The sequence below is a fragment of the Manis pentadactyla genome, chromosome 2 (assembly GCF_030020395.1).
Source record: "Manis pentadactyla isolate mManPen7 chromosome 2, mManPen7.hap1, whole genome shotgun sequence".
Classification (NCBI taxonomy): domain Eukaryota; kingdom Metazoa; phylum Chordata; class Mammalia; order Pholidota; family Manidae; genus Manis; species Manis pentadactyla.
In genome coordinates, this window is record NC_080020.1 from 80,894 (window position 1) to 102,062 (window position 21,169).

Consider the following 21,169-nt stretch of genomic DNA (forward strand, 5'->3'; position numbering starts at 1 on the left):
TCAGTAAGTACTGTACTGTAAATATATTTTCTCTTCCTTATGGTTTTCTTAACATTCCATTTTTTCTAGCCTAGCTTAGTATATTATATAATAATAATATATAAAGCACACATAAAATACAAAACATGTATTATCAACTGTTTATGTTATCAGCAATGCTTCCAGTCAACAATAAGCTGTTAGTACAGTTTTTGAAGAGTGAAGTTATATGTGGATTTCAATTATGCAGGGGGTCAGTGCTCCAAACCCTTGTGTTGTTCAAAGGTCAACTATACAGAACACCTTCAAGAAAGTTAATCGAACTGAGTTACATTTAGAGTAAGAGTGGCTTAATTTTTTTTATTTTCTCAAACAAATCTAACCTTATTGCAGAAGATAAATACAAATAACAAGATTTGCCAGTTTACATTTCTTCAAAACCCCAAAGTCTAATCACAAGTATACAATAAATATATTACTCAAAGACTCACAGAATTAAGGGGAACCTGTGCTCATCAGTATTCATATCTGAGTGTACTGCTCATGTAGTTTTTGCATGATTTCCATGTACAAATAACCAACAAATCGACCCAAATAGAAATTATAAATGTTGAATTTAATTTCAGTATAATAAAAACAAAAAAACAGCAACTAAATTGTCATCTTGAACAGTAATTTTAACATAAAAGGTTTAAACTTAATTTATTTTAACAACATTTTCTTTATTGCATATAGCCTAGAAAATAAAAAGACAGTAATCTGTGGGACATATTATATAAATAAACGAGGTAAGAACATAAATCCTTACATTTCTGGTATGGGAGTTAATTCTGCACTAAAAGTGCTCAAGCTATCAGTAATAGAACAGAACTGTTAAGTCCCTCAAAAAGTAGAAAATAAAATTTTTTATCTCGGAATGTACTACTGGTGATGATTTCTTATTTCTTCTGCCAGACAGGCAAGTAGTTATGTCTAAATACTTACTAGAGCCAAATATATTTCAAAAGCTTAGGTCATTAACTTTTTCTCCTTTCTGTTAGTAATCAGTGAGAAATAATACTTAGAATAAAACCTTTTCCATGAATAAGGAATAGTTAATAGCCACCTGCAAAAGGAAAAAAAAAATTGATTTAGAATGTCAACTTCTAGGTAAATACTTAAACTTAGAGGTCATAGTTTATAAAAGTATAATCTTGCTAATCCAATTTGGCTAACCTGGGCTTGTATCAGCAGTGATACTTAGTGGCTTAAAAATACCCATTATTCTTTAACAATAAAAAGGATATATAATTGATTGAAGAAAATCTTTACTGCTATATATCAAATTTAGTCTATGGCCAAATTTTCAAATTTACTATCATATATCACTATGTGTGATTTTAAGAGATTCGCACTTGAATATAGGATGAAAACTGAATCGCTGAACTATTATTAAAATACTCCTTTTGCTACCTCCTGGATACTTGCCTGAGACCCTCTGAATTAGATCCATACTCAATCCATGCTCTAAGTAATAGATTTAAGATGCTCAATATTGAATTATTTGGCATCAACTTAAAAAGAAACCTGAATGAAAAAGATTAGAGATTTTTTCTTCAAATATGGAAAAATTTGAAACTTAATATACACCCATATATAACTACTTTTAGTTTGTAAATAGCCAAATTAAGATTAACGTTAAAGGGTAAAATTTTTATTTTACTATTTGCTCTTTATGTGTTTCAAAATTACACAAAGATGGAAGTATATTAGCCACCACTAAAAACCCCATTCTGGCTGAGTTATCTAAATGTGTGTTTCATTAGGTATTGACAGGCTATTTCCTCTTCTCTAAGAAGAAACCGGAAGGAAGCTGTGTACTGTTACAGTAAGTTTCAATGCAACAATTTGTCTATATTATCTTTCTGAATATTCCCCCAATATTTCAACTGAAAAAAAATTCATTCTCGAAATTAAAAGAAGAGAAGTTTTTGTTTAGCTACAACAGACCCCAAATGGTCCACCACATCTGGAGCACCAAAATATAAACAGTCACCAAGTAAATGAAAATCTAGGTTTTCTCTCTGTCATTAAGAAGGCAGATTAAACTAAATACAATTTTCTGAAATCTGACTTCAAATACACCTAGGAAAACAAAAACAAAAAAGAAACCTAACTCTTAGGTTATTTAGGAAAATATTGGACAAACTTTGTAATTCATTCAATAAATATTTCTAAGCTCTACATGTTAGACCCTGGAATATTTTCAGTGGAACCAAAAACTATCATGTCTTTGTTACAGCCTTTCATAAAATGGTTGAAATGAAGTAAAAGAAATCAAGCTTGGTAAGTGATTTAAAAAAAAACCAAGGCAATATTATTTCCATGTAAAAGCTGGCATTTAAATTCTAGCCACAGTCTATATGGTATATTGTTTCCTTATTTTGCTGGAAGAAAAGTGAGATTGTTCTTAAAAATGAGAGCTTTGTCTTATATTTTGTAGATTTTTCTGTTTGCTTACCATTGAAAAGGGTAAGATATTCCAGACCAGAATTATGGTACCTACACAAACACACTCACCTTGAACATCAACTTTTAGTTTAAAGACTTAAGAGAACACCAACAAGCAAGGATTAGAATGTAAGTATTTTTCTTAAATTGTTAATTAAATTAAAATTTTTGACTGTGTTTGTATATATAAATTAAATAATTATAATAATTTCTGGTCTTACTCAAGTTATATATTGGGTATAGTAAAGCAAACAAGGCTGTCATAATTTTGACTTTACTGTTTAACAAAAATCTCTGCTTAAGGATTTATTTTTTTATTTTTTATTCTGGCTAAGGATTTAAAAAATCATTTTAATGAAAGCAGGAAGAAACAATATTGACAGTATAAAGTTAGAAGGCTTAGGATTAAGATCCCAATCTTTTATGTGTAACCAAGTACTATTTGAGTTTACTGAGCTACCCAATGAATAGGTTGGTCATCTCTAAGGTCTTTCCTATCTTTATAGGTATGATTAGGTGCACTTTAGGACTTAGGATTTCAGGAATTTAATTCACATGTTGATGACTCCCCTTTCCCTTATGAGAAAATGTTTAGAAACATTACTAAACATTGTCTAAGTTCTGTTCAAAATGTATACTTCATAATGTACATTTATCTATGAGATAAGCAAATATCTTTAATCTCATCTTACTAGAGAAACAAAGGGAAAACATTTTTTTAAATCTCAAGTAAAATTCTGAATATTTACATGACTATAAATGTGCATTAAAATACATTCATTTGATGCTGTGTAAGCTCTACTCAACATTCTTGATGGCATTCAACAAACTTACTATATTGCAATCATACAGCTTTAATGTACACAATACATCTGAAAAGTTAGTATTAACTTGTTTTTATAGATTCATACTAAGCATAACAAGACTATTAGTCAAACCAAAAATGCACTGTCAGTGCGACTGAAAACACAAGTGTGATCATGAACACACAGGACCGCAGAGCATGGCCAACCTTACTTCAGCAGCACAGTCAATACTGGAGCTACCGTTAGACTCAAACGCCAATATTTACGTGCTGCTAAGGCACTGCTGACGTCACTGCTGCGGGAGCTGCGGGCGGAGCATTTCCTCGGGAGGGAGGCCAGACCCTTGTATTTCTGAGGCAGCACAGTATGGCCTGCACATTTCCAAGACCCACAAACCATTATGTGCTGCTACTTTACTCCAAGGTTTGCTTGTTTGCACTCTAGCACCTGAAGATGCAAACACCTTTCTTCTAGGAAAAGAAAGAATGCGTTAAAAACCGTATTTAAAGACCCTAATGTTGACAGAGTATGTAGTTACTCGTCTCTCAGAAGCTTCCAAGTAGCATGACAATGTTCATTTCCACGTAGAACGCTTAAGGAAAGCCTATGACATGCCAAGCGTGTGGCACAGGTTAGCAACATAAAGACATGTAATACGAGCAAAAGGAAAGCACTTCTTTCCTGTGTCAGCTGAAGTCAATACAAGTAAACATTTAATCATATTTCTGAACATATTGAATAAATGAAGTTATTTTTTCCTTTTACAAATAGAAAGTGAATTCATAGAAGTTGGTGATGTTTACCTTGGTAAAGCTTAATTTACAAACAGCGTTTCTTTCCTTGCAGTACACCTTTCAAAAGACATCTTCATCGAGTAGTTTAGACTTCACTTAAGGGAAAAATAAGAAACGATATACAAGAGCTCGATTTCAATAAACTTAACCTTGAAAAATGCAAATGTATTTTTAAACAGTCATATGAAATACTTTAGTACTACAAAGTGAATATACACAAAAGACCCCAAACAAACCAATTTTTATGTTTAAAAAATCCAAATATTATTTTACTTTCAACATTTACCTCCCTAACAGTTATTCTGTTGGAGTTGGAAACAACACCCTCTATGAGTGATTCTAGTACAGGAAGCCTTGGAAAGATGAGAAACGAAAAGGAATCCTGACTGTCCTATCCCCTTGCGGTCTCCACCCTTTAAGAGGTAAGGGATGTAAACTCCTAACTAAACAGTTTCCACTGATTCAGATGCAGGAATGAAAACTCTCTAAGACACGAGAAAACCACCACCACTCTAGCTCGTCTTGACAACCTTGTCTGCCTCAGTTTTCTCATCACTGAGTGGCTCTGCTACAGCTGTAATACTTGTATTACAGAATAAGGTGGTGTGCACGGAAATTTGCCCCTCCCCTCTAATGTCTAATTGTTGTATACAAAGCAGAACTGTCATATATTCCATTTTTTGTGAACATATTCCCCACTATTAAAAAATATATGTAGCTAATCAAAACAGAAGGAATAAAACACCAGCAGACGCACAGACACTGAGGTGGTTACCGAGGGGGAGGAGTGGGGGCAGGCGAAGGGAGGAGGGTGAAGGGGATTAAAGGGGTACAATAATTCAGTCACGATATAAGTTGGTCATGGGGACAACAGTACAGCTTGGAGAATACAGTCAATGATTCTGTAACATATTACTATGCTGATAGATAGTAACCATCAGGTGAAGATTTACTATTGTGGATAACTGTTGAACCACTGTGTTGTATATTTGAAACCAACATAAGATTGTGTATCAATGATATAATTAAAAAATACATAGATATGTAGCCAATCTATCTGAGCAACTGCTGTTTAACATTAATGTCTCAAGTTTCTACAGTTTTTAACATGTTACAAAAGTAAACCTTTTTGAAATGATTTGAAGAATACATAAAATACATATTTATATTTATCAACTACATTGTGGATCAGTTCTTTAGGCTATACTCTCCCCTCAAACCTGCTTTCCAGGCAAAAATGTAAACACATTTTCAAGTATACAAAATTTATATATATAATTTTTTTTAATTTAACAAATATTTTATCGAACACTTTATGTGCCATGCTCTGTCTTAGCTCTATTACACTAGTGTACCAAACAGACACAATTCCTTCTCAGAAAGGATTTAAAATCATTTAAATTCTAAGACACAAAATCATGAACCCAATAAAACTGTCCAAGACTATATATTGTTCTTTTCCCTTGCACAGTATGCATTGGTGATTATTCCAAAATCCAAATGAATAATAAATATTTCAAACTCAAGAAGAAATCAGCTGGGTCATTTCAATTACAATTTACTTTTTCCTTTTTTTGGTTAAGTGTATATATTTCAAACTTAGCCAAGTAAGCCAAACTTGAAAGAAGTGTGAAAACTGCAAAATGAAAGTTTCATAATTAAAAAACAAAAACTTCAGAGTAAGAGTATCTTCATTTATAATTTTATTTTTAAAAATTATGGTTAAATACACATAATATAAATTTTACTATTTTATAATGTGCAGTACTGTGGCATTAAGTTCATTTACACTGTTGTACAACCATCACCACCTTCCACCTCTCCAAAACATTTTCTGGTTATTACAATTAATGCTATCAGTGTGGTGTACAAATACCTGTTTGAGTCCTGCTTTCAGTTCTTCTGGTTGTATACCTGAAAGTGGAGTCACTGGATCATATGATAATTCTATTTTTAATTTTTTGAGGTATTCCTACACTGTCTTCCACAGTGACAGTGCCTTTTCATACTTCCATCAGCTATGCTCAGTTTCCAATTTCTCCACATCCTCACCAACACTTTTATTTTTTAATAATAGCTATCTTAATGGATGTGAAGAAGTATCACACTATGGTTTTGGTTTTCATTTCTCTAGTGATTAGTGGCATTGAGCACCTTTTCTTGTGTTTACTAGCCATTTGTACATCTTTGGAGAAATGTCTATTCAAGTCTTTTGCTCATTTCTTAACTGTTTTTTTTTTTCTTGTTGAGTTATAGGGTATTAACCCATTAACATATACATGATTTGCAAATATTTTCTCCCATACTGTTGGTTGCCTTTTCACTCCTGAAACCATCCTTTGAAGCACAAAAGCTTTAAATTTTTATGAAGTCCAGTTTATCTTTTTATTGTAGTTGCCTATGCTTTTGATGTCATATCCAAGAAATCATTGCCAAGTTCAATGTCATGCAGCTTTACCCGTTTTCTTCTCAAAGTTTTACAGCTTTAGCCCTTTTGTCTTTGATCCATTTTAACTTTTGTATACAGAGTAAGTGTTCAACTTCATTCTTCTGTATGTAGATATCCAGTTTTCCCAGCACCATTTTTGAAAACTTATCCTTTTCCCATTGAATGGTCTTGGCTCACCTTCAGAATTCATTTGACCACGTATGCAAAGGTTAATTCCTGGACTCCCTAGTCCATTCCATTAGTCTGTCTCTGTATGCCAGTGCCATACTGTTCAACTACAGTGGCTTTATCTTATGTTTTGAAATCAGGAAGTGTAAGTTCTCCAATTTCTTTTCAAGACTGTTTTGGGTATTTGGTGTCCCTTGAGATTCCAAATCAATTTTAGGATTTTTCTGTTTCATGCAAAAAGGTCACTGGAATTTTGATAGGACTACAATGGACCTGCAGAACACTTTGCGCAGTATGGTCATCTTAACAACATTAAGACTCCCAATAAGTGAAAATGGATGTCCTATCCCATGTTAATTTTAACATCTTTATAAATTTCTTTTAACACATATTTTGTAATTTGGTGTTTTTAGATTGTTCACTGTAAGTGCAAAGAAAATGATCTTTAAGTGTAGATTTTGTATCCGACAACTTTGCTAGACTTAGTATTTTAACAAGTTTACGTGTTTGTAACCAAGGGTTTTCTACATATAAGATCATGTCAACTATGAACAGAAATAATTTTACTTTACTAATCTTTTACACCTAAAATTGATTCAACAGCTGTCTGGCAACTTTGGCCCATTCATGCTCTTGTTCTTCTAGAAAAACATCAGACAGGTGTCTCTTCTCTTCCTTCAAATTTACCCTTTCATTCTCATTTTCACTTAAGTAGAAGTTATCAGAAGAGAACTTAGGTCAACTTCCACTACATCTATCTACCTACGTGCATCTGTGCCCATGTAACTCTTCCTTCTCTGTATTATGAACACAATCCCACCCCCCTTGTATACTAGATTTATCTTCTCTTGCTTACTTAGGAATATTCCTCTAGCACTTACTTACTACTTAGGGATATTGCTTAGGGATATATTCCTCCTATGTCTTCAAATTTCCTTTCTATTGGGTTATTACTACAGGGAAACATAATTTCTCTCATCTTTATTTCATCTCTTGAAGATTACTTTTTGGGATAACATTGTAATTTTATCACTAACGTTTTAACAAACACGCTCAGATTTTAAATCTAGTTTTATTTCTATTTTATACTGAGAAAATTAAAAATAACTGCAGTCTGTTTGAAAGCCTGATCAATTTAAACTATTAGAAAAAAATTATTTCCACAGTCAAGAAAAATATGGAAATTCTTTAAATGTACTAATGAACTTCAAGATTCTAGTGGAACAATTCCAGTAGAGAAAGTACATCTCTCTTTACCTGTGTTTAACAGTAAAAATAATCACTCAGTGTGGTAACCTTTGATTTTTCCTTTCTACTTATAATAATCTACTTCGGGGCTGCCAATGTAGGTTTTGTATTATGCCTTCAAGAAGGGGTTAAACTCAAAATTTCTTTGAATCTATAGACTGTTTCTACTGTCATATGATAGGGATATTCAGATGCTCATACACGGCATGAAAATATTTCTGCTACTTTGTTGTTTAGTTATATCTTTATGTGTCACTATGTTACTTGGGATTTTTCAAATACTTAATTTTACCCTTAATTGGGCTTCAACACAATTTATAATAGTAATTACTTTCTTTGAGTATGTTTCAAATTCCACACATAAACCTTTAAGGAGCTAGTTATATACAATGCCTGGGCAACAGAATGACTACCCTTGTTCAGGGCAGTGGAATACTATACAAATGGTATGCTATGCTGATATTATACCTGGAGAAAATTTAAAGTTAGCCGTTCCTTAGTATCTTTAAGCAAAGGCCGAAATTACTGGGTCTAATTAAACTGCATGACAACTGCACTAAACATGGCAATTTTATTATTCCCCTATTAAGAAATTCCAAGTTTTATGATATGCCCAAATACGTAAAATTCACAGGGAACTGATTAAAATTTGCTTGTCTTTTACTTTTGTTTTTTGGGTACAAATACTTAAAAACAGATTAACTAGAGAAGGTACAATTAAAATTCAGTGCTGAGAACAGTTGTGCAATGAAATAACATTCACATATTGAGTTAAGTGAATATAAAGTTGTACTCTTTCTACATTCCCTGGATTTTTTCTGATGGAGAAGTTAATGCATGATTACTTAGAAACTGCATGAAGTGGATTTTAATCTAGACAATTAATTGTTTAGAAAATAGTCCAGAAAAGTCAGGTTACATATATTAGCCCCCAAAATGTTATCATTTTATTATTAAATTCCTTAAAATAGTTTCATTTTATACAAAGTGAAACTACTTAGAAGCTAAACATTTATATTGAGTTTTTAATTTTTGATGACTTTACTCCCTACATAAAAATTACAAATATGTCAGTGAAGAAATGCAGTACAAAATGTTTGATCAGAACATAAATATGCCACTTAACTTTTTTTTATTAGATACATTCTTCTTTTGCACTCAAAATTATGGATACTTGCCCATTGCTATTCTCTCTTTACACTTAATTTTCATCCTGTGTGAATCAATCACACAGCTGATTCTTTCTTTGATATCTGAGTTCATCAATTTCTTTGCCATTCTTAATTTCATACCTTAAAACTAGGTCTAAGCATGGTATACAATTATATTTTAGCTGGACTTCCTATCTTTAGTCAATAAATAAAACTTCCTAAAACATATATTTCAGAATATATTTGCTGTTTCCTTTGTAGAGTCTCTACTTCTCTGTCCTAGTACCAAAGTGTATATAATCAGGATCTATCTAGTATTACCTACTTCTCTCCAGTGAAAATACTCTACCATTCCAGTTAAAAGGTCTCTTTTAAGAGACATGACAACCAAACATAGTACGAAATAACTTTCTTGAAGTAATAAGAAATTTTAACAGAAGCTAGATGTTATTATAGTAAGAGATTATCATTAACCATGTTACTGACTAAAAGTATGGTGGTTATATATTTAGGAAAAAAAGATCCCTATAAGTTAAAGAAGTATATGAAGTATTTATGCATGGACAAAAAAGACTGATCGATCATGATGCTACTGTGGCCACCAGGTAAGTAGTAAGTGGAACAAATAAAATTATTCATCATTTGACTACAGCAATTATCCTCTCCCACTGGCTGATTCTTCAAGGCTTCAGGAAGAACTGAGATGCTTGTAATCAATTATTTTCTAGTTCTTTCCTTCCCTAAGCTGTGTATTCCCATCTGATCTCTGAATCTTCTGAGGCTGAAGCTACTGCTGAAGGCTAAAACATTCACTAATCAATCCCCTTTCCACTTATCCCTGCTTTTAAAGGCAATTTAAGTCTCTTCTCCATTGGATTCTCACCTCAACCTTTTTGATACTGAACATTCATAAGAACATTTGAATATAGAGAACTGTTCTCAGTATTGACTACTGGCACCGAGCAGAGAACTGGTGCCATTATCCCATACCTATTCTCCATCCAAACTGGACTAGCTGTGTGGCAGTGCTTCCTGCTATGGCCCATGCCATGTCTCCACTCTTGTATCTTTGTCCCCTGGAAATGTTATAGAGCCTCCATCCCTTAAATCTCTGCTTCCAAGTTGGCTGGCTAAAAGCAAAATCTACCTTCCCCAGCTAGATAAGAAAAGCACTCTAGTGGCTAGATGAAGAACCAAAAAATGAGAGCTATTAAAAAAAAAAAATTCAGAAAAGAACCAATAAGTTTCTGTCCTTTATCTTTAAACAACAGTCTTAGTTCCAGGTCTGGTGGTTTATATTCTGGCTTATGAGCTCTTAATTACCTCTACTGGCTTTTGATATATATCAACTTTTCATTCTTATGATCTTCTAAGAAAAAAATAGTTAATTTGAAAGATGAGACAAAATAAAATGTTTTTCTTAAGAAATCAACTTGAACATCAATCTGAATAAATGGGAATCTAATTACCTTAGTTTTCTTTCCATATTAGGTGTTGAATTTAATACAAAATTTTAGATACAGTAAAAAAATTATAAATTTTATATAAATTAATGGTTTTCCCTCTTACCTCACTGCAAATGGTATTTGCAACTTTTTTGTTTCCACTAACATTTTTGTTTAGGCATATTTACTTTTCATCTTACAGTACTATAATTTCAGTTCATCTAGTTTACATAAGACATTATTGCATTTAACAAAAACACTAAAAAATTCTATGCATGTTTCCTAAGCTCTAAAATCATCCTGACTGCAATAGAACTCACTGGTCAATTTCAGTATTTCAAATTTTCTCATTAAGTAGCAGAAATAATTTCTTGAGGCAGCAATGATATAGAACAATGAATGTGAAGCCAGAAGATCTAAGATGGAATCCTGGCTCTGTCTTTTATGAATCCTTATCTTGGTTTATTTCAGTACACGGAGCCTCAGTGTGCATTATATAAAATGAGCCCATTAATGCCTACTTCAAAGCCCTGTTAAGATTATACAATCTTAAACTTTCATGAGCATATCTAATAGTAAAAAGGTATTCAATAAACACCTGCTGCATCTAAATTTATAATAGTGGGATATGAAGTACACTTATGACCAATTTAGGTATCAGTTTACTATAATTCAATATGAACCAACTGTGTTGATGACAAAGAGAATGCTGGTGGAATCAGGTTGCATCAATAGAAGTATCTTATTCATAAGAGACACACTCTATTTTGTACCTCAAACCACATTGAGTACAATGGGTTCAGTTTTATATACAGTATTTTAATAGCAATACCGACAAATACAGCAGATACAAAGTGGAACATATAGGACACTAAATGGTCTAGAATTTATACTATGAGAATGAGAGACCTGACTAGGTATGCTTAGCCTAGAGAAAACATACAAAAACTATTTTTAAAAGCTTTATTTAGGGCCAAAGGATGAAGTTATATGCTAAACTGAAACCTGCTCTATTATGAGAATTTTATTTTGTCCTATCAGTTACTGCTCACATAAATGCAATTTATAACATTAAGGAAAAATTTATTATGGTTCTAATTCTAATAATCTGAGCGCTAAAATAAAATTAATACAGATCAATTTAAAAATTGACTTTTAGAAAAATTCAGTGTATTTTACTAAGCTGTCTTGTTAAAGATTTGGAGCACAAATTGCCCATTTTAAGTTCTGAGTATAGGGCACAAAATATATAGGGGCATAAAGAAACAACTTGAAAAGCCAAATTCAAAAAAAGTTAAATTAAAAAAAATAATTTTAACAATATTTGATATAACAGGAAAAGTGAAACAAATAGTCCAGGAAAAATCAGGTGTGACTGCTGACAACTCAACACATATTTATTTCAATTCTGCATTCAGTTTATTCCTGTTTTTTACATGGAGATAACTTTGAAAACTCTCATTTCAGAAAAATAGGTAGTGATCAAAGGACAAGATGGCATGAGATAGTCTGGGGATGTTACATATTGTATTTATGCTTAGAACTTGAAATCCATATTATATAAGAGTTCATTATATTTATATATTCACTTCCTACTTAAATCAAGTCCTGTGCTATTAAATTATCTTATTTTCATTTTCCTAAGAAAACATCCACAGTAACTTTCTGAGTAACAAGTTCTCCATCATTCTTCTTTCAATTTCCCATCCTAAACCATGAAGTTGTTCAGGATGGGAAAACTGAATCCACCCCCTTTCTATAATTTTGGCACTAAAATTCAAATCTTATGGCTACAACTTTTTGTTGAGAGGGAAATAACACAGCCTTGCCTTAAATATAAAAGCTCAGATTTAATTCACTCATTCTGTTTAACACATAAATATGTCAAATATATAAGACTTTGAGGACAGGAACACCTGGCATTTGATCAAACATTGTCTAATTCTCAAAAATAGCAGTTATTTGAACTGAAAAACAGCTGTAATATATTATGAACTTTTTGTTTGTTCATTAATTATAGAATACAAGGTTAAGAAACTAAATTTGATATATTTACCAAATTAATATCAATTGATTATACCAGTAAGTTGGCAAAACCTTCTTTAACACCAGTTCAAGTACCAAAGGAGCAATGTTTTTTTCTCCAGTAGCACACATTTTTCTCCCATAAACATTCACACTGTAAAATTATTCAGGATAATTAAAATTTCTTCATGAGTGGCACAGGTAGATAGCAGTTTACACTAGAGTAACTTTATATCACAAATAAATTTAAAATTGGAGAATTTTTAGTTATATCTAGTGACTCATATCAAAAGCATTAAATTTCATTGAAAACAACAGATTTTATATCATTTGCCATACTGATTACTTAGTGCTCTACTGATTACCATATTCTGATTTTATTTACAGTACTTTCAGTCAGTCCTACAATTACACTATTTATATTTCAAGAATTGGCAATATTTGCTAGAATATTGCTGTGTGATTACATGCCATTACTATTCTAACTTGATAACATTTCTAAATATTTATCTTGATAACTAGTCCAACATAAGAGTTTCTGCATTTCTTTTTACTAACCTAGCTCTTGATAGCAGGCAAATTTAGTAAGTCTCCTGAATTACAAAATTTGTTTCCATCACTTCTGTTTACTACTGACAATGACAGCATTCAATAGTGAATTTCCTTCTTTATCTTCTGTTTCCTATTTATAAAGTCAATGTCTTAAGGTTTTTACTGTTGTAGATGAAAAAGATAATAGTGATATTAGCTGCAGACAATACACCCAAAGATATTTTATTTAGCACCAAATGATACATTTGGCTATTTTAAATTGACAAAACAAAAACGTATCATATAAGTACATGTAACCAAAACTGCAATGTGAAAAATCAAAGCACAGCTCAAAAACATAAAATTGGGAAAAAAGAAAAAAATGAGAATTTCTGAATGTTTTATGTTAAGCAACAAAGGTTTAAGAGCCTTAACTTGAAAAAAAAAATTGGAAAACATTTCATCTCTTTACTCAGTTTGTTAAAATGAACCCATAACACTGTCATTTAATTTCGATGGCATCAATATATGGAACACCAATATTCCACAACTTCTGGAACAGCCACATTCCACAAATGAATAGCTAAAAAAAAAAAAAAAAAAAGCCTACCTTGTAGAAGCAATGGCATTAAACAAACTTTAAACAAATGAGGGAAGAGGGGATACCCACAGAATCATACAGAATCACTGACTACTGTCACTCTGTACCTATTTTTTTTCTGAGTATTGTTTAATTCAAAGTATCACCATTTTGGTGTCTAAGATTAAAGGGAACTCCAGGCATACTTCCCAGAACAGACAACAGAAAGCACTCCAATTATGAAATACAGCAAATGACCTATGTTTAAAAGATGTTGGAGATTATCCGAGGAAGACTGTTTGCTTAGGAATTTACACAGATGAAATGAGGCTAAGAATGTGACATCATCATCTGTACTTATATATCTGTTAGAAGTGAAAATGGTACCTATTTATTTTTGAAAAGTGGATTGCCCTTCAGCCTGCAGTAAGAGTGCATGATCAATTGAAAAGATTTCTTTTTCTAAGAGTTAAGTTCAAGAAAAGCTGAGCTGGCTTCCAAGAGACCAACTAAGAAACTCAAGCCTGGATTATATAGGACTCTTTGGGGATTTGTAAATGTTTCCATTCTAGTTTTTCAGAGACAAAAATATAAAGGGAAAAAAATTAGAAGTGACCTGTGCATTCAAACTAGCTCATTATTTTAAAATTTCAATATTTAATTGATTTGTACCCTAAACACTACTTACTGGGTTCAGTGCTGATCTTCTATAACAAGGTCACTGCTCAGCATATATACATTATTTACTGGTCAATAATGCAATGGTATGAGGCAATACACGAGAACCAATGTAAGAGAGGAAAACTGACCTACCAGTTTTCATTTACATAGGGCAATCCCTTTATACCAAGAATAGAAACAGTTACACGGAGTTTCTTTAATTTAGAGACAAAGAATTAGCTCAAGGAATAGATGGAAATGAATCTTTTCTGGTAACTGATTTTAGGGAAATAAGTATCTTGTGCATTTAACATGACCCTGAGTTTTTGTATGTAGGAGTATGATATTAATTTCAGCTAACATGTTAAAATTAGCCCCTTAGAATTTACAAGTTTCTTAAAAGTTAAATGAATCAGGTAAAAATGTTTCTTATTTTAAGAGATGTACATGTGTACATATAAAAGGAAGGAAAAGGGATTGTCTTCCTGTTTTTCTTACCTCCTGAAGTTTAGCAGCTAAATTTTAAGCCTCTCACAAAGAAGTCGAAGTATAATCTAGTGAAATGTAAAAATAAACAAATGAAAAAACTATTTCTCAAGTGGAGAGGATATCTTCCAATTTATAAGACCAAAAAATAACTGTCAATAAAGCCTGAATAATTGTGGTAATAAAACAAATCATTACTTATTTGTAAATTCCTTTGAAGGAAAAGGGTTTAAAATTGTGTTTCCCAGATTTAGAAATGATAGGGCCTGGTGTAAAATACCTTACAAAATAGAAGCCTTACCTATGGTAATGGCATTATTCTTACTCTGAACTGGATTAAATTAATACCAAACTTCAATATGTAGCAGGTAACAGAAGGTTAGAAAGTTATTGTAGGATGGTAGAAAAAAATCAGAAATAAAGCAAAGCATGACACTAAACAGTAACTTTTTATAGCAACGGCAGGGGGATGACTACAAATTAATACTTACATGGTAGAAGCTCCTGGTCTAAGTAGGGGACTGTTTTATTGATCTTCATTTTATCACTAATAAACCTAGGAAAAAAGTAAAGATGAAGACTTTAAAATTTTTATCACATTATATATGACAGAAAATTTTCAAATGAGTCTGACAATTGATTTTCTGATCCTTAAACAGCACAATGACAGATTATAAACATCCAGCAGCAGCATTTATATATTTCAGTCTAGAGTACTAGCGATAGTTTTCAAAATTCACTTTTCTATTACCATTACCTTCTTAAAGTTTTAAAGTCACATATGTAAGTGTGACTAAAACTCATATTTCAATGTCTGACTTGGAACGCACTAAGCTTCTAGAGAATATCATATAATTGCAGATAAATTCAAGATCACACCTCAAAAGTTATCCTTTTATTTATAAGAGTAGGAAGGATTAAAGGCCAGTATGCAAAGGAAGGAAACACTACAGCTCATCTTTAAAAAAAAAAAAAAAATTAAAAATATCTTAGTAACATAGACTGGTTAAAATGTTTGACTTCTGTGGGCCATGAGTTGTAGTTCTTACACCAACTAGTGGTTAAGTTACTTATAAGACAGAGTAGAAAGAGTAGAATTAACCTATCCATGCTCTTATTTCAGCATTAAGAGAATGATTGATTAGACCATCTTCACCAAAAAAAGGACAGGGCATTTTTTTCCCATTTATTTGAAAAAATAACTATTTCAAATCCACCTAAAAATCAAGAGAATACCAAAATGAACCCCAGCATTCTATTCCTGGCCCTCTAGTCAAGCTGTACTGAATTCTAATATTCTACCATGCTTACTTTGCTTTCCCAGTTTTTTTATAGAAAAAAGCCTATATGTATAGTTGAGTCCTTTTTGTACCATACCCTGATCCCATTCCTCTGTCTCTTAAGATACAATTGCAAACCTGAGTTTGCTGTTTATTCTCTATGCATGTTTTTATACAATTACTATAAATTCAAGTATTTAAAATACATATCATTTTCAAGTTTTATATAAATGTTATCACACCATATATATATTTTACATAACTGTCATATTGTATATAACCTTTTGCCATTTGTTTTACTTTGAAGACATTCATACAGGAGGACACACAGTTCTCACTTTAGTAGCAGCATAACAAACAGTCCATCGCATGGCTGTGTCACAATCTGCCACCTTCCTGTTGCTTAACATTTACATTGCTTTAGATTTTTTCCTATTATAAGTAAAATAAACAAGACTTTTTCACATGTCTGAGTTTATGTACAACATCTGGGAATGAAATTGTTGGGTTCAAGCCTGTGTATATCTTCAGCTTTACTAGGCTATCACCAAATGCTCCCACAAACAGCATATAAGTTCCCCCTTCTGTATTTTCTCCAATATTTGGAAATACATTTAAGAAAAAGGGTCACTATCTAGAAGAAAATTTTTTTAAATTCATAATCAATTCCTTCTGTTTTCATCAAGTGTAGGACTAACACAGGTATACTACGAGTTCCAAACAAACAGAATGGACTAAAATTTGACTCAAGGCACTTGCACAAAAATAAAGCTCTCACCATAAAGATTTTCATCATATGACTGAGGAAATAACAAGACCTAAGCTAGAACTATTGTGGTAATAATGATAAGATTCATAATTAGTTATTGAGCTTATATCTGTGATGACCAAAGGGGAAAAAAAAGGCAGAAATGTAAATCGTTTATTGGTGTGAAGAATCCCACCCCCATTTCATCTGGGGCAGTGCTGCTCATATGTATGTGGTGCTTCTAAGAAAACTCAGAGCTTATGAAAGATACAGATTCCTGAGTTCCAGCTCCAGAGATTCTGATTCAGCAGGTCTGGGAAAATGCTTTATTACAGGTTAATTCTAGTGGTCCACAGACACTTTACACAGTAATTAATAGTAAAAAAACCATGTTTTCAATATAAAGGATTATGTAACTCACTTTTTGCTTAAAGGTAGGTAACGGTAACTAGTATGTAGTATGTTATCTGTCAAATTACATTAACATATTAAAGAAAACACTCTAGTATTGGCAAAAAAAAATAGTAGTCTCACTTTATGGTTGAATATGTTTGACTTCACAATGTTAGACCAGATTGTAGGATCATTTATTATTTCAGATAACTAAGCATATACTATGACAAAGCTTTTTTTTGATAATGTTAACAGGGAACTAATATTTTTGAGTTTACTGTGATTAGTGAGGGACAACATTAAGAGTGGGAAAAATTAGCTATGATTTTAATGAAGATGACCAGGGAAAAAATATGGTTACTTTTCTAAAATAATGCTATTGCAAATGTCAGAACTGGGACATTAGGCCTATACACTAATATAAAATGTCATTTGTAGTTTTCCACCAAGAATGTTACAAATGAAAATAGCAGTCTGAAAGAAATCCAATATTCACTTCCCTGTCACTACAACCGGTTGGAATTATTTACACACACAAGAGAAATGTGTTCAGATATTTAGGTTATACAAATCTGTGCAAATATAAATTGTAAAAATAAAAACTGCTCATTTATATTATTTGAAATTATGAAGTCCTATTTCCAAAAAAGACTTAGAAGAATTTGAACTTTCCATATATAAAAATTATTTTAAGAGAAAAAGCAAAAACTTCTCTGTTTCCACCTGCAGCCTGCTTTGTCTTCAGTTACATACAACACTAAAATGAACTATAGGGTGTAGTTCATTTTAGCTGTAGTGAAACCAACAAGAATTTGGACTTGTTTGGACTGCGTTTTAAAACAAAGATAATATGGGCTCAGAAAATGGCCCAGAAGTGAAAGAAACTCTCCTGCATGGTCACAGTCAAGTTTTCTTTCCTCAACGTACTACCTTGATTGTGTTATCAGCAGCTAATGATTAATACTTTTTTCCAGTTTACAAGCTTAAAAATGAAAAACATGAAATATACCATACACACTTTCAGAAGCAAGACAGTTTTCCATTCAAACAGATGGAATTAAATGAATGAAAACCATAAATAGTAAAAAGCAGTTAAGAGTCTAAGAACTATAATTATCTACTATTCTCTTTAGAATGCTTTGGAAAAAAAACACTTTTTTGCCAAGGAATGCATTCATCCTGCTGCATACAGGTCACACTGTCAATTGGGCCCTTCCCTCCTGGTTGTAAACACTGGTGGGTTCAGGCACGTTTGGTCACTGTTAACTGAGCTTGGATGTTCTGTACAACAGATGACAAGCAGAGAAAAGTCCTGGCCCCTGCTTCCAGCTGTAAGGGACAAGAACAAGGGCTGTGGTGATACGTGTTTGTTCACTGTTAGGTTGTTGCTGAAGGAAGTTGAGAAAAGCATATGCAACTAAAGCAAGAAAACAATGGTTTAGAGCCCAACCTACCTGGCAGGTCTGCTTATTCATTACATGTTAGTTATTTAAGAAGGAGTATTTCTTTAAAAAGTGGGAAGGGAAGAGGAGAAAAAGAGACAAAATTGGTGTTTTGATTAGAAAGGGAACCTATAATGTACCTAAGAAAAAAAATTAATGACATATGTAATGATCTGTAGCTCCCAGTATATATTTAACTGTTACATTGTCAAAATTCTCAAGAGAGTTTTAACCAGGTTCAGGGTGAATTCACAGAGACTATCTTCCTTCCCTAGCTATTCTCCTAGAAGGTAATAGAGTATATAAACTTGAATCAAGAAATGACATTATATATTGTTTATAAAAAAACTCCAGGCATCCAGGTTCCACATATCTAATCACCACCATATATTTGATATTAGATATTATTAGCAAAGAAATAAGTTTTTAGGCCATGAAGTTTTTACAGAAATTCCAACTATTAAAAAAAATTTCCACATGTAATCTACTTTATGTAATCCAAAGCTAAAAACTTAGCAAGAATGTAATACAAACTGATGAAAACCAAATAAAAATATTTGTTCTATCAAATTAACTTTAAATTTAAATGCAATTCTTATCTTTTAATACCTTAGACAATTTGTGATTCTGAAACTTAAAAAGTCAGAGAAAAGTGAGGACACATCTACAGGTTATTTTTTTAAATGCTAGAATTGGCTTATAACTTTAAATATATTTAGTCAAGAAGGCTAGATTTGAGATGTATTAAAAGTACAAAACTTAGTTACATTTAAAATTTAGATCATAATATTTTATTTAAAAAGGAGAAAAGTCTTATTTTTATAAAAATTGAATAATTTTTCTGCTTAGCAGCAGCTCAATAAAAAAATTTTAAAAATGTAAAAATTCTGAGGATAACAAGATTACTAAATATGTTTATTTAGTATGAAAGCTATACAATAAAAAAGACTAAGAGGAAATATCAAAGGATTTTTGAAAATTAAGACATTTAGAAACAGTAACAAGTTAAACTACTAATCAGTGCATTAATCAGTTGCTGCAACTACATTTGAAACAACTGCAGGCCTCTTCAAGTGACTCTAACCATGAAAATAGAAAGGTTAAACTAAGCCAAATCATAACTTGTTAACAAACTATCAAAAGTGTGGCTTGTGATGCTGAGAATTGAAATCCTATTTCAAAATTATATTTAGTGAAAATATCATTACTAATACTGCCTTTTTGAAAATGATTATCAGAAAATACAATTCTGATGCATTAGGTCTTATTTGAAGAAAAACAGACATAGACAAAGAATATGTTTGCTAGTCAAGAAAAAAACATAAAGTACACACACTTACAAAATTGCTTCATATAAATATTTTTAAAATTGCATTAAGGAAGTTCATTTTATCTCTCTTTAATGAATCCACAGCAACACTATAAAACTTCTACTAAAAAAAGTTGTTATAGCTGACAAATTGCTTAAAATATAAGTTGTCTTTATAAACTAGCTTTATACATCACTATCACATAAAAAATAATTTCAAGTCCCTTCATATGCACATGTTAAATTCTATCTATTCCAGTTTATCCAAGTATTCTTCCCCCACTAAGCATAACTATTGCAAAAAAAACAAAAACACTGACAGTATAATTAAGAATTTTTCCTGAAAATAAATGTTACTTAACTCTGAAAATATATTTAACCAAAAATACAAATATTGCACAAATCTATCACTGAAAAAAAAGATAACAATAAATCCTGCCCCCAAATTCTGACATAATGAACTATATATACATATCGAGGCTTACATATAGATACTCAGGTCTGCAAATTTAAAACAGCCAAAAATCCTTACAAAAATGCCCTTTAAGGGGTAAAGAATAGCCAATCACACACAGCACTTGAAAACCCTTATTAACCTCTCTCCTTAAAGTTAATGCATACAACTAACAATGTTAGTTTCTTATCCTCTTATAAAACTGACCAAATGCAAGAAAACTACGAATATCTGCACTGATTCTTTCAGAGGTTAATTTAATAAGCTAAAAATGTAGAAGTTTATAAGTCGGTATATAGCTGTAAAGAGGGCAATTTCGTGATGCTAAATATTTGTGTCCAAACAATAAGTTTTGATAATTTCAAATATTCCATAGACTCTCTAAAACAAGACCAACTCTGGATTTATGTCTTTATCTACAATATAAACTCAAAAGCTATCTTTCTTCTGCCATTTAACTCATTAAGGCTTTGTGTAAAGGAACCTGGATTGAAAGTGATAAACTGAACCTGGATTTTTTTTTTCCCCAGAACCTCAGAAACCCTATTTGTCACTTTTCATCTTGATGTTCTCTTACCTAGAAAACACTGGTTAAGTTAGAGGGGGAAAAATTATTTTCATTTTCATCCTATTTAAACTAAGTTGTTTTTTTTATAACATTCTCAAATCAAAGTTATGAAGACATGCTATATACCTTGTAATTAACTGAAACAACCACCATAAAGTATAAT

General features: G+C 31.8%; 1 long non-coding RNA gene across 2 annotated transcripts in view; it reads right to left on the reverse strand.

The window, feature by feature from the left end:
- Positions 1–576: 576 nt before the first annotated feature.
- LOC118922279 (uncharacterized) overlaps positions 577–21,169 on the reverse strand; it is a 51,324-nt gene continuing 30,731 nt past the window's right edge. For both annotated transcript variants that reach the window (XR_008992743.1, XR_008992741.1), the window contains 2 exons: positions 15,304–15,368; positions 577–4,164 (listed from right to left, as the gene is read on the reverse strand). This is a non-coding gene — a long non-coding RNA (uncharacterized LOC118922279). The remainder of the gene's footprint in view (positions 4,165–15,303; positions 15,369–21,169) is intronic.